A 12,460-nucleotide genomic window follows, 5' to 3' on the forward strand; every position below is an offset into this window, starting at 1 on the left:
CCATTAATCCTTGGTTTATTACATGAGATGTATGGTTTTTTAGATGTCATATGGTATGCACATATAGTAAATCCCATCTTAGGTTATGCATTGGTCATGCATCATCTCTTTATTGTAAATGTTATAATTTAGAGAAGTATGATTTAATTATTTAAGAGCATGCTCATGCATCATATAATATAAGAGTTATATTTATGCATGCATAAAAAGCGTTGACATGCATCATCTTTATATTATAATTGTTATAGTATAAGGGTGTATGGAAAACGTGTATGCTTGGTTATTACTTGTATATAAGAGTTAGTTATAATAATGACTGGACATTACATGAAGCATGACACATAGGTTTCTTTATAAGCATTATAATCACCTAGTTATGCACAATGTGTTTTAGTTGTTTCTTTTTAAAGGTTAAAGAGCAATTAGAACTAAAAGCAATAAGAAAGACATGCATGCTCACTTAGGTTTAATTCATGTTTTTAAATTATTTAAAACTCGAATGAGATAGACCTAAGATCACGATTCTAACATGATTAGCAACCATGAGGCTTTAATCTTTTAATCAGTTTAATAGGATTAAATTGACTAATAAAAGGTTAAAATGTAGCAAATCTATGTATAAGGGAACTTTTGTCTAAGGCGGGTTCTGTCTAGGCTAAGGTATTTAAGTTAATGGAAACGTAACACCCCTACCTGGGAACCTACCTGGAAAGGTGAATTAGATAGATTTGATGCAAGCATGCAAGTTAAGGACAATCCATTAAAGTGTTTAAATGTGACTACTTGAACTTGTTCATATTTCATAGACAGAAGTTGTTTATGAGCGGACTTAAAAAAATGACTTAGACTAACATCAGTAGTCGGATTGTCTAGGTTAATGAACCCCTAGGTAGAATATTCAGTGGGAGGTACTTAGGGCATGTGATGCTTCATTTAAACCTTTCACGTTTCTCCTATATAGTCTACATCGTGAGATCTACCCTCGGCCTCGTGGCACCCTGGGAGTGATCCTCTAAAGGATGGTGTTTAAGTAGGTCAATATCAAAGTGGATGGAGAGAGTGTTCATAGTAAGTGGGAGCGGGAAGTGCGATAACATATCCTTCGGTATCCCTCGTTGGATTGAATAAAGTTCCTGCACATCGCCACGAGGTACCCTGGGAGTGTCCCCTTATAGGATGGCAGTTTTGCGCGTTTCTTTATTTGATCTCCTGTAAGAGGATAAGGTTACTAAGTTGCTTGTCCTAATCTGCTTCTTCCTTACGGTGGGCTCATTAGGGCGGGACTCTGGCACCGAAAGCGAGGGGTCACACTTATACGAAATTATTAAAGGTTAACAGTTCTGAACCAAATAAATGGTGGTTGTTAGGTTCAGTTCCAAGAGTTTTTTTTGCCTAATGGTTGAGAATGTCTCATCCTAGTGAAGGGGCATCTGATCACCTCATCGGTGACGTTTGTCTTGCTCGCTGAGGCATCATTGCAAAATAGAAGTTTTTCACTTAGGATACTTGAAACTGTTTTGAAAAATTAATTGGTTAAAATGTGGTTTAGCAAAATCTAATAAACTTTTTTTTTTTTTTCATTTTTCAACAACAAGTTTTGAAAAATGGCCACATCCACAATTGCTTTGCTTAGTGTCGAGAAATTAACTAGTGATAACTTTTCGACATGGAAACATATGATCACGATGATACTGATCATCGAGGATTTCATGTTTTCCTTGCGGAGGTCTGTCCTTCTAGTCAGCTCCTAATGCCACTCGAAATGTTCAGGAGGCATACGAGCTATGTACACAAGTGAAAGAGAAGAATCGAGCCTACATTTTGGCAAGTCTTAATAACGAAGCATGAGCCCATGGTCTTAGTGCTTGAGATCATGGAGTCCCTACGGGGATGTTTGGACAGCCGTTTGAACAGCTCAAGCATGAGGCCCTTAAATATATATTCAACTCCAAAATGGAAGAAGGCACCTCTGTTCGTGAATATGTGCTTAATATGATCATCCACTTCAATGTGGCGGAGTTGAATGGGTCTACATCGATGAGGGCAGTCAGGTTAGCATAATCTTGCATTTATTACCGGAGAGCTTTCTGCACTTTATTAGTAATGTGATTCTTAACAAAGTGAAATTCACCCTTACAACTCTCCTCAACTAGTTACAGATCTACCAATCTTTACTGAAAAGTAAGGAGAGGAAGAAGGCTGAGGAAAATGTTGTTTCATCTTCCAAGACGTTTCATAGAGGTTCGACCTCAGGAACGAAGTCTGCACCTTCTACTTCTAACTCTTCAAAAGGGAAGAAGAAGAAAGGTGGTAAGGGGAAAGGGAAGGCACCTGCTAACCCGCCATCTGTCACCCCAAGAAGGTGTCCGCACCAGTTGAAAAAGGGAAAATATTTCCACTGCAATCAGGATGGACACAACATATCCCTCGGTCTTCCTTATTGGATTGAATAAAGTTACTGCACATCACCTCGAGTGAAGTACTCAATCCTCTTGTGAATTACGTCTTTCATTATTCAGTCTTCTTTCCTTAAACAAAAGTTTACTAGTAACCTCAGCTAACACTAAAAAGTTTTCTTCCTGCACATTAAGATTGGTTTCATGTATTCATAAGAAGGAGGAAGTGACCAGATGAATTGGAGTGCCTTATCTTCATCTTTTATCTTCATCCTCATCACCTCCAGCTCAGAAACAATGCCATTGAGAACAACCAGGTGATCCGATATTTTTATACTTTCCACCATACACAAGGTGTGAAACTGCTCTTTCAGGCACAGCCGATTTGAGATGCTTTTTGTTTGATACATTGCTTCAAGCTTCTCCCAAAGCTCTTTGAGAGTTGTAATTCCATGCACATTTGCAAGAACATTCTTAGCCAAATTTAGCCTGATTGCACTTGCAGCTCTCAAATCCATCTCCTCCCAATCTTCATCGCTCATGCTGGATGTCTTAGAACCTTTACTGAAACCACTGCTGGACTCTCCTGGACCTGAAGCACCAAAACTCAGTCTTCCCTTCAAGGCCTTATGTAACCCAGCTTGTATCAGCACATCCTTGACGTGCACTTTCCACAAGCTAAAGTTGATCTTTCCATCAAATTTCTCCACATCAAACTTTACCGAACTCATAAAATTTGACATATCTGCTTCTTTTCCTAGCAAAACAGCAATACACTATTCCTAAACACCTCAGCCTGTTTCAAGAATTCTTTTCTAATATGGAAGGTCAGACAAAGTTGCAACTGTAGAGCATACTAAGACATTAGAAACTGTGAACTTGACACTCTGATACCACTTTGAGAAAAACCTCCCACTTTTACTGCAAGAGAAATTAAAAGAAAGCAGTAAAACTGGAACCACAAGAATTTACATAGAAAACTCCCAACCGGGAGTAAAAAACCACGACCCATTAGAAAGAAATCCACTATGAATTCTCTCTCTCGATCCCAACTACAAGAGTACTCTCTCAAAGCTTTTATACTACTCACACCCTTTTTCCACTCTCAAACTAGAGAATACATAAAGGGAATTTAACTAAAGTTAGCACACCCAAGCTTAAAGTATTTTTAATTGGGACGACTTTAAATTAGAGGCATAGGCTCCTTTTATAGGTTTAGAGCCCATCCCATTCCTCAATTTAACCGATGTGAGACAAACTGCACTTCTAATATTTTGTCAAAACCCAACACACTTCACTTGCCAAATAGTTCACAAAGTCAACAAACCATGGAAGAATTTCCTCTACCTTATAGAGGCGTTCATCAGGAAAATCTTCCACAATTTAGGAGATTTGTTTACTCTCATGCGCCCATGCTCTATCCTAGACCGGTGGTAAGCCACCATATTTTCACTCTATTTTCTATCCTTTATTATACAGTTAAAGTCCTATAATAAGAGAATCCATCAAATTAATCTTGGTTTTGCATCCTTCTTTTCAAACAAATATTTTAGAGTAGAATGATTAATGTGTACAAAAATTTTAGAACCAAGTAGATAGGGCCTAAATTTATCAAATGCAAACACCACATAAACAACTCTTTTTCAGTAATTGTGTAATTTATTTTAGCAGAATCAAGAGTGTTACTTGCATAATAAATGACCCTAAATAGTTTTTCCCTACATTGTCCTAAAATAGCTCCTATAGGAAAATCACTAGCATCACACATTATTTCAAATGACTGACTCTAAGCAGGTGCAACAATAAGAGTTGCAAAAATAAGTTTTTCTGTTAATGTCTCAAAAGATAATAAACATGCTTTGTCAAACAAGAATTCAGAGTCTTTTTCCAATAAGTTGCATAGAGGTTTTTCAATTTTCAAAAAATCTTTTATAAAGCATCTATAAAACCCAGTATGCACTAAACTTTTAATCTCCTTCATATTCACTGTGGAGGCAACTACTCTATAGTAGAAATCATCGCCTTGTCCACTTCCAAACCTTTCTTGGAAACCTTATGTCGCAACACAGTACCTTCCTCAACCATGAAATGCCATTTCTCCTAATTTAAGACAATATTGGTTTCTTAGAACCTTTGCAAAACAAAAGACAGGTTAGAAACACAAGAGTCAAAAGAGGTGCCAAATATTGAAAAATCGTCAATGAAAACCTCCATTATCTCCTCAATCAAATTGTGAAAAATGGCCATCATGCACCTCTGAAAAGTAGCTGGTGTTGGTGTTAACGTTCAATAAGCGAAAAAATTAGGATCTTAAGCACTCTAATTATGCTAATTTAAGTAGATAAGCATGCATGTATACAAAAATTACTTAGGGTTTTAGAACACTATACCTTTGAAGAATCCTCATCTAAGCTTCAAATCCAACTGAAATCTCAACTCCAAGATCTTCCCTACTATTCTCTTGGTCCCTAGATTGGGTTGTGGGATCCAAAATGAAGTTTAATTTGAAGAAAATTTTGGAGGAAATTTCAATCTTTAGTCAAGAACATGAGAGAAACTTTTTTTCCTCAAAATTCAGAAATTGCATCTCTTTTTCTCCAATTGAATTGAATTTCATTTTTATTCAAAAGCAACATACAAACACTTTGCATGTTAGTTTGACACAAAACCAATTGAATTGAATGGAATTTCTAGTGTCAAAAGTGGGAAAAACCCACTATATTTTTTTTTTGCATTTTAAATTGAATTTTATTCAAAATTCAATTTTAAATTTGAAATCTAATTTCAAAATTAAAATGAAAAATTAATTTTATAAAATATTAATTCAATAGTTAATATTCGATAAAAATCATTAATTTTAAACAAAACTAATTCTATAATTAATTTCAAATAAAATTAATTCTTAATAATTAATTAAACATTTTAATTAATTAAACTAATTTAATATCGAATATTAAATTAATATAACACCTATTGCAAAACATGAATCCCTACTATTGTATTTAATATTTAAATCATATTTAAATATTTTCGAATTCCCCAATTTCATTTAATTCATTAATTAAATGTTTAATTAAATCTCATATAATTAACAATTATCGTAATTCGAATTTAAACATTTCAAATTCTCTCATCACACTATTCTAAGGTTTAGTCCGCATATGAGCTAGTTGGGGGACCTAATGGACCTACAGATTATGAGCTCCAACAATTCGAGATTAATTGGCTAAACCATTTTTACCGAATTAATCAACATTTGTTAACTACTGGGTCATTCTACTAAAGCCCAATAGTTGCACTCTCCTCACTGTAGATATATTTCTGTCCATCTGATTTAACCGTGATCAGTAAGTCAATTCTTCACAGATTGTTCGTATTTATAGCCAGGTCAAAATTATCGTTTTACCCCTATATTACATCTTGCTTCTTAAATCTCCGTTGATCCACTAATGAAAATTTGGTTTAATGTCCTATCAATAAATCGAGTCTCTCTCAGTCATAGAGAGGGCGGGGCCCTTTATTCAAGGCTAGGAGTCAGTACTTTAGGGAACAACCTATCTATTATTTCTAAAAGCAGGTAGGAGCAAATTCCATCTTGCAGGACTATGTTCCCAGCTATCTACCCGGTCTTACCCCTAAAATAGGAGGCTTATTGAGTGGCAATGATTATCCACTCTTATCCATGTAGATTAAAGGATAATCTCGAATAAACTGAAATTCATAATTAGCTCAGGATTGAGATCGAGTTAACTTAGGTCATCGAATTGAAATATTCAATTTTATAAGTAAACGACGTTATAAAGGAAAAGTGACATTCTTAGTCCTTATACAATCATCTTTGGCATAGGATGACCCCACTCGAATGTCTCTAGATGAACGATTTTAGGATCACATTTTTTGTATCAAATACAAAGCGGGCCGCATCCATAGTGTCCCTAGGATAAAATACCCAAACTTATCCTTATACTTCTAGACTGTTTTGGCTATATACTCAAACCTGATTGTCTTTTATGTCTCTACATAAAATTTAAGTATTCATACTATAGCAAGGGTTTGTTAGTTTATTGGATTTAGGCTTTACAAGTGCAATTTACATGTACAACAATAACTTTATTGAATAAACCTTAATAACAACTTTATTGTAAATAAAATATGTTTAAAGATTACAAACTGTGAGTTTTAGGACATACAACCCAACAAACTCCCACTTGGACTTAAACTCAAGTGGGTTTACATATATATAATGTTAATAAGAGAGAATAAATATAAATACAATAAATTAGGGCATCAGATACCCATGTGTTGTCCCATCTGCCCTAGATTTATGAATCGTGTAGTCCTATTCTGACTAGGTGACACTCAAACACTTTAGTTGTGAGAGCCTTCGTAAATGGATCAACTAAATTGTCTTCTGAGGCTATTTATGTGACGATCACGTCTCCTCGGTGTATTATCTCCCTGATGAGATGGTACTTGCACTCAATGTGCTTTCCGTGCTTATGGCTTTTCGGTTCTTTTGAATTTTCAATTACTCTACTGTTATCACAATAGAGTATGATAGGTAGATGCATATTTGGAATCACTTCTAAATTGATCAAGAACTTCGTTAGCCATACTGCTTCTTTTACTGTTTCATATGCAGCTACATACTCCGCTTCCATGGTGGAGTCAGTAATACAACTTTGCTTTGTACTCCTCCATACTATAGCTCCTCCATACATATTTAATACTGATCCCAAATTATATTTCCTAGAATCCACATCGATCAAAAAATTAGAATTCGTGTATCTTATAAGGATTACATCCTTAGCACCATACACAAGCCTATAGTCCATTATTCTTCGAAGATACTTGAAGATGTTTTTAATGGCAGTCCAATGATTACATCTAGGATTGGATTTAAATCTGCTAACTTTTCCAACTGCATAGCATATATCTGGGCATGTACACAACATGACATACATCAAACACCCAACTGTTAATGCACAAGGAATTCGTTTCATAGCCTCAACATCTTGAGGTGTCTTAGGACATTGTTCCTTAGATAAATGAAATCCATGCCTGAAAGGAAACTGACATTTTTTTGGAATTTTACATCTTATATCTAGACAACATTTTGTCATACAGGATGTTTGAGATAATGCTTGCGTTCTATTCTTGCGATTTCGAACAATTTGGATTCCAAGAACATATTGAGCATTACCCAAATCTTTCATTTGAAATTGCGATACTAGCCATCTCTTAACGTCAGCAAAAAATCCCACCTCATTCTCAATGAGTAGGATATCATCAACATACAATGCCAGAAAAGATACGGTCTTGTTGCCAACTTTCTTATAATCACAAGGTTCGTCAACGTTCTATTCAAAACCACAAGATTTGATCACAGTGTCAAATATTATATTTTAGGGTCGAGATGCTAGTTTCAACTTATAAATGGATCTTTTAAGCTTGCAAGCCTTTTGCTCTTAACTCTGTTCAATAAACCCCTGTGGTTGAGAAATATAAATACTTTCTTCAAGATAGCCATTCAAAAGAGCTGTTTTGACATCCCTTTGCCATATTTCATAATTATGAAAGGAAACAATGGATAAGAGTATTCTAATATACTTTATCATGGTAACCAGAGAGAAGGTTTTTTTATAGTCCACCCCATCTCTTTGGGTAAATTCTTTTGCCACAGGTCGAGCTTTGTAGGTTTGTACCTTACCAGCCTAGTCTCATTTTCTTTTGTAGATCCATTTGCAACCAATAGATTTTACCCCATCTGGTTGATCTACAAGTTTCCAGACTGAATTGAAATACATAGACTTTATTTCGAGGTCCATGGATTTTATCCATTGGTCTCGATCCACATCTTCCATTGCCTGTTTAAAGATCAATGAATTATCCAGACCATCGTTAGGTATGACGACCTGAGTTTATGTCAAACCCATGTAACGGTCAAGTTGTTGAACAACCCTCCTACTACATCGAGGTACTCTCAACTCTTGAGTAGGATGTGATGGAACAGTTTCATCAATAGCTCTTGTTAAAGGACCAACATGATCAACAACCTTTGTTGATTTATCTATAATTTCTTTGGTCATTTCACTCAATACTAGCTTATTTCAAGGTTGATGATTTCTTATATGTTTCTCTTCTAAGAATGTTGCATTTTTCGATTCAAATATTTTATCCTTCCGAGGATTATAAAATAGACCACATTTGTCTCTTTGGGGTATCCTACACATAGGCATACTTTTGAATGACCCTCCAATTTCTTTGGGTTCTGTACTAGTATATGTGCTGGACATCCCCAAATCCTAGGGTGATGTAAACTACCTTTAAACTCTCTCCATAAATCGTAAGAAATTTCTGAAACACTTTTCGAAGGAACCATGTTCAAAATATATATTGCAGTATGTACTGCGTTTCCCCATAATGAATTGGACAATTGAGCATAACTCATCATCGAACGAACCATGTCTAACAGGGTTCTATTTCTTCTTTCAGCTACACCATTCTGTTGAGTTGTACCAGGTGCTTTGAGTTGAAACTGAATTTCATGTTCTATCAAATAGTCTTGGAATTTCAAGTCCATATACTCCCCACCTTGATCTCATCAAATTTCTTTAATCTTTTTACGTAATTGGTTCTCAACCTCTACCTCTTTTCAAGGGTTTCGAACTTGAGATACATTAGGTAAATATAGCCATATCTTGAATAATCATTAATGAAACTAATGAAGTATTCATATCCATCTCGTGTCTTGATATTCATTGGACTATAGAGGTCTGAATGTATGAGCTTTAAGTGTTCTTTGGCCGTAAGACTTTTTTTTTTTTTTCGTAAAAGATCTTTTGGTCATCTTACCCTCAAGACAAGACTCACATGGTGGTAGAGAGTTTTCTTCTAACTGGTTTAGGAGTCTCACTCTTAACCAATCTTCTAATCCCATTGAGATTAACGTGGACAAGTCTTAAGTACCAAAGATAGGCTTTAGGAGAAATTTTTCGCCTCTTATTTTGAGTTTCAACTGTTTTAAATATCTCTATATTCAAAATAGCTTTTGCCTCAGTTGGTTTTAACATATACAAGTTTTTTCTAGTTTTGTAGAACATATTTTAATACCCTTTGAAATAATGAACACTTCATTAACTTCAAATGAGACTTTATACTTTTGTTCTAACAAACATGAGATAAATATCAAATTTCTCCTCATAGCAAGAACATAATAAACATTTTCAAGTAAAATGGATCTATCTTCAATAAAAAACTTCATATCTCCCATTGCTTTAGCTGACATCTCTCCGGTCCCTACTTAAAGGTTGTCCACCTTCTGTAAGTTGTCTCTAGGAACTAGTTTCCTGAGCAAAAATGTAAATATGATTAACGGCACATGAACCAATATCCATGTTATGTTATCATTTTCTACTAAATATGTTTCAACAACCAGTAAATCATATTTACCTTGTTATGCTTTCTTTACTTCCTCATCTATGACATTCTTATTTATTACTTTCAACATAACTAGAACATGTTCATTAATAGAGGTTTTATTCTGTATGACAAAGTTCTAAACATTATCCGAAGTATTGTGCTTAATAGATTGTCTAAACAATATCTACATCGAATCAAGATTTCTTTGGCGGAAAAACATGCTCTTTTATTTTTAGCTAGTATATGGGGTATGCTTGCTAATATATAGATTCGAGCTTCATCACTTTCCCTAATCCAACTTTCATAAGCATTCCATACATTTTGGTTTGTAGATGAGCTAGGAGTTAGAGGACATTCCTCTGTTAAAATGAATTTTAAATCATCATTTGCTAGTATTGTGTTTATTTATGATTTCCATGTTGAATATTTAAAATCGTTAAATTTATCAGAAGCGCATATTTGTAAAGAAAGATTCAACATGCTGAAAATATAAACAAATTCTAATTAGTAAAATGCTTTTTAAACCCAATCAAATTTTAGCAAAAGTAGTAATATACCCAAATTTCATTATTTATTTGGAACAATACTTTAGTGAGTCAGAATAGATTCTACCGAGGGGCCGTCAAATACTCCTTCACTGAAGCAATACATTCTTGACTAAATTATAACTCTAGAATAACTATCATTTTGTTCCGATAGTTATTTAGTTACCGTTTTCGGTCAAGAACTTACTAACACTTAGTAACTTTTGTAAGTGTAACCCTCCATTTTCAGATCTCAGAGGTCGGCCCCAACAGTGCTACCGAATTGGAGAGTCAAAGTTAGGAATCGACCTAAGAGACCCTATCTATTTCTGGACTTTATGTTGTTCTGAATCACATGTTACAACCCTCCGAGGGGATAGTTGCTAAAGAGATGACTAGCTAACGCCACCTAAAAATGACAGAAGGCGCAACATAGAAATCTAACGACCCAACCTAATGGAGGAGACGGTAGGATGTGTTGATACACTTCCTTCTCCCACTTAATATGAACTACTTCTCCTATTCACCTTGCTATTGACCTATAAAAATAATTTCCAAATGGGGCAGTTGCAGTGAAAACGACACGAAGTCGAGCATGGACCTCACGATGTGAAGTCTTAGGGACATGAGTGATAAAAATAATATATCTTATATATTGTTAATCTCTCATTGAAGTGTTATATTTATTTGTGGTAAATATTTACTTAGGTATATTCCGGCTAATAAATACAACCTAAGTCTAGGTGTTTATTCAAGTATAACATTTATATTCTGGATTTAACCTACGATGTCTAAGTTATAAACCAATTTATTACTTCACATTGCTCACACATGCTCATAAGATCAGGTTAACAACACTCAAGAACCGGCTGAAATCCCCAGGTAGCAGGTGTTCCGTAAACTGTCAACTTAAAATTCCCAGGTAGCACGTTAATAATACAATAGCTTAGGTGAGTTTGTAACCTATTTTAACTTAAGTGGGTGAGTTTGTAACCACACTTAAGTTATTATTTGTTAACCTTAAGTGAACATGTATCTTATCTTTCTTATAGATTTTAAATGTCCAATTTATTTTATAACACTTTATAGAACTTTAAACATGGTTTCAATCCATAGCATACACCAAGCATTTCATAATTTAATATAACAAATCATATTAAGCACATGAAACCTTATATCATGCATAATATATATTATAACAAATTATAACATACTTTCAGTGCATGATACATGCTTTCTTATGGTGGTATTTTAAATCTACACGGGCATACATTATACAGATATAAGATTTAATATAATTATAACATACATTTATAATGCATAAACAATTAAACACACACTGATATGGATTAGTTTTGGCATTCTAAACAAACAAACAAGATAATTATTATAATAATAATTAAAAATAGTCTTGAACTGCTTTTAGACCACCCAAACCAACCCGAACTGGCTCGAAACAGCTCGAATTGGACACCTAAGGGTTGAAAATGGGTGAACCTGTAAAAAAGATGGCTGAACAAGGCCTAATAAGCTTGAACCGACCTAACCGGTGAACCCTCAAACCGAATTCACCTCACGCAAGCTCCATCTGGGCTTGCTGATGAACAGCGTTGCAATGCTACAAAGGCAGTAGCCTTCTGGTTGTTTTTGTTGCTGAACGTGCTTCGTTTCTTCTTCGATTACAACCTAATTATAACTCTATTAAAACAAATTTACAAACACTTAATCACATAATAAGACTCATAAACAAAAAACCAATTACAAATTTTGCAATAAAATTGAAGAGAAATCTAGTGCCGAAGCTGAAAATCCATATCAGTAGCCATTTCATATAACTTATAAAAAACACCCACCATGCTTAAATTAACATAAATTGATTGCTTAGTTCATGCTCTGATACCAAGTGTTGGTGTTGACTTTCAACAAAATTAGGATGTTACGTACTCTAATTACATTGATTTGAGTAGACAAGTATGCATGTACACAAAAATTACTTAGGGTTTCAAAAATTATACCTTTGAAGAATCATCCTCTAAGCTTCAAATCTAGCTGAAATCTCCACTCCACTGCTTGAAAACCACCACAAGATCTTCCCTACTATCCTCTTGGTCTTTAGAC

Source organism: Benincasa hispida, chromosome 8 (genome assembly GCF_009727055.1).
Source record: "Benincasa hispida cultivar B227 chromosome 8, ASM972705v1, whole genome shotgun sequence".
Classification (NCBI taxonomy): Eukaryota; Viridiplantae; Streptophyta; class Magnoliopsida; order Cucurbitales; family Cucurbitaceae; genus Benincasa; species Benincasa hispida.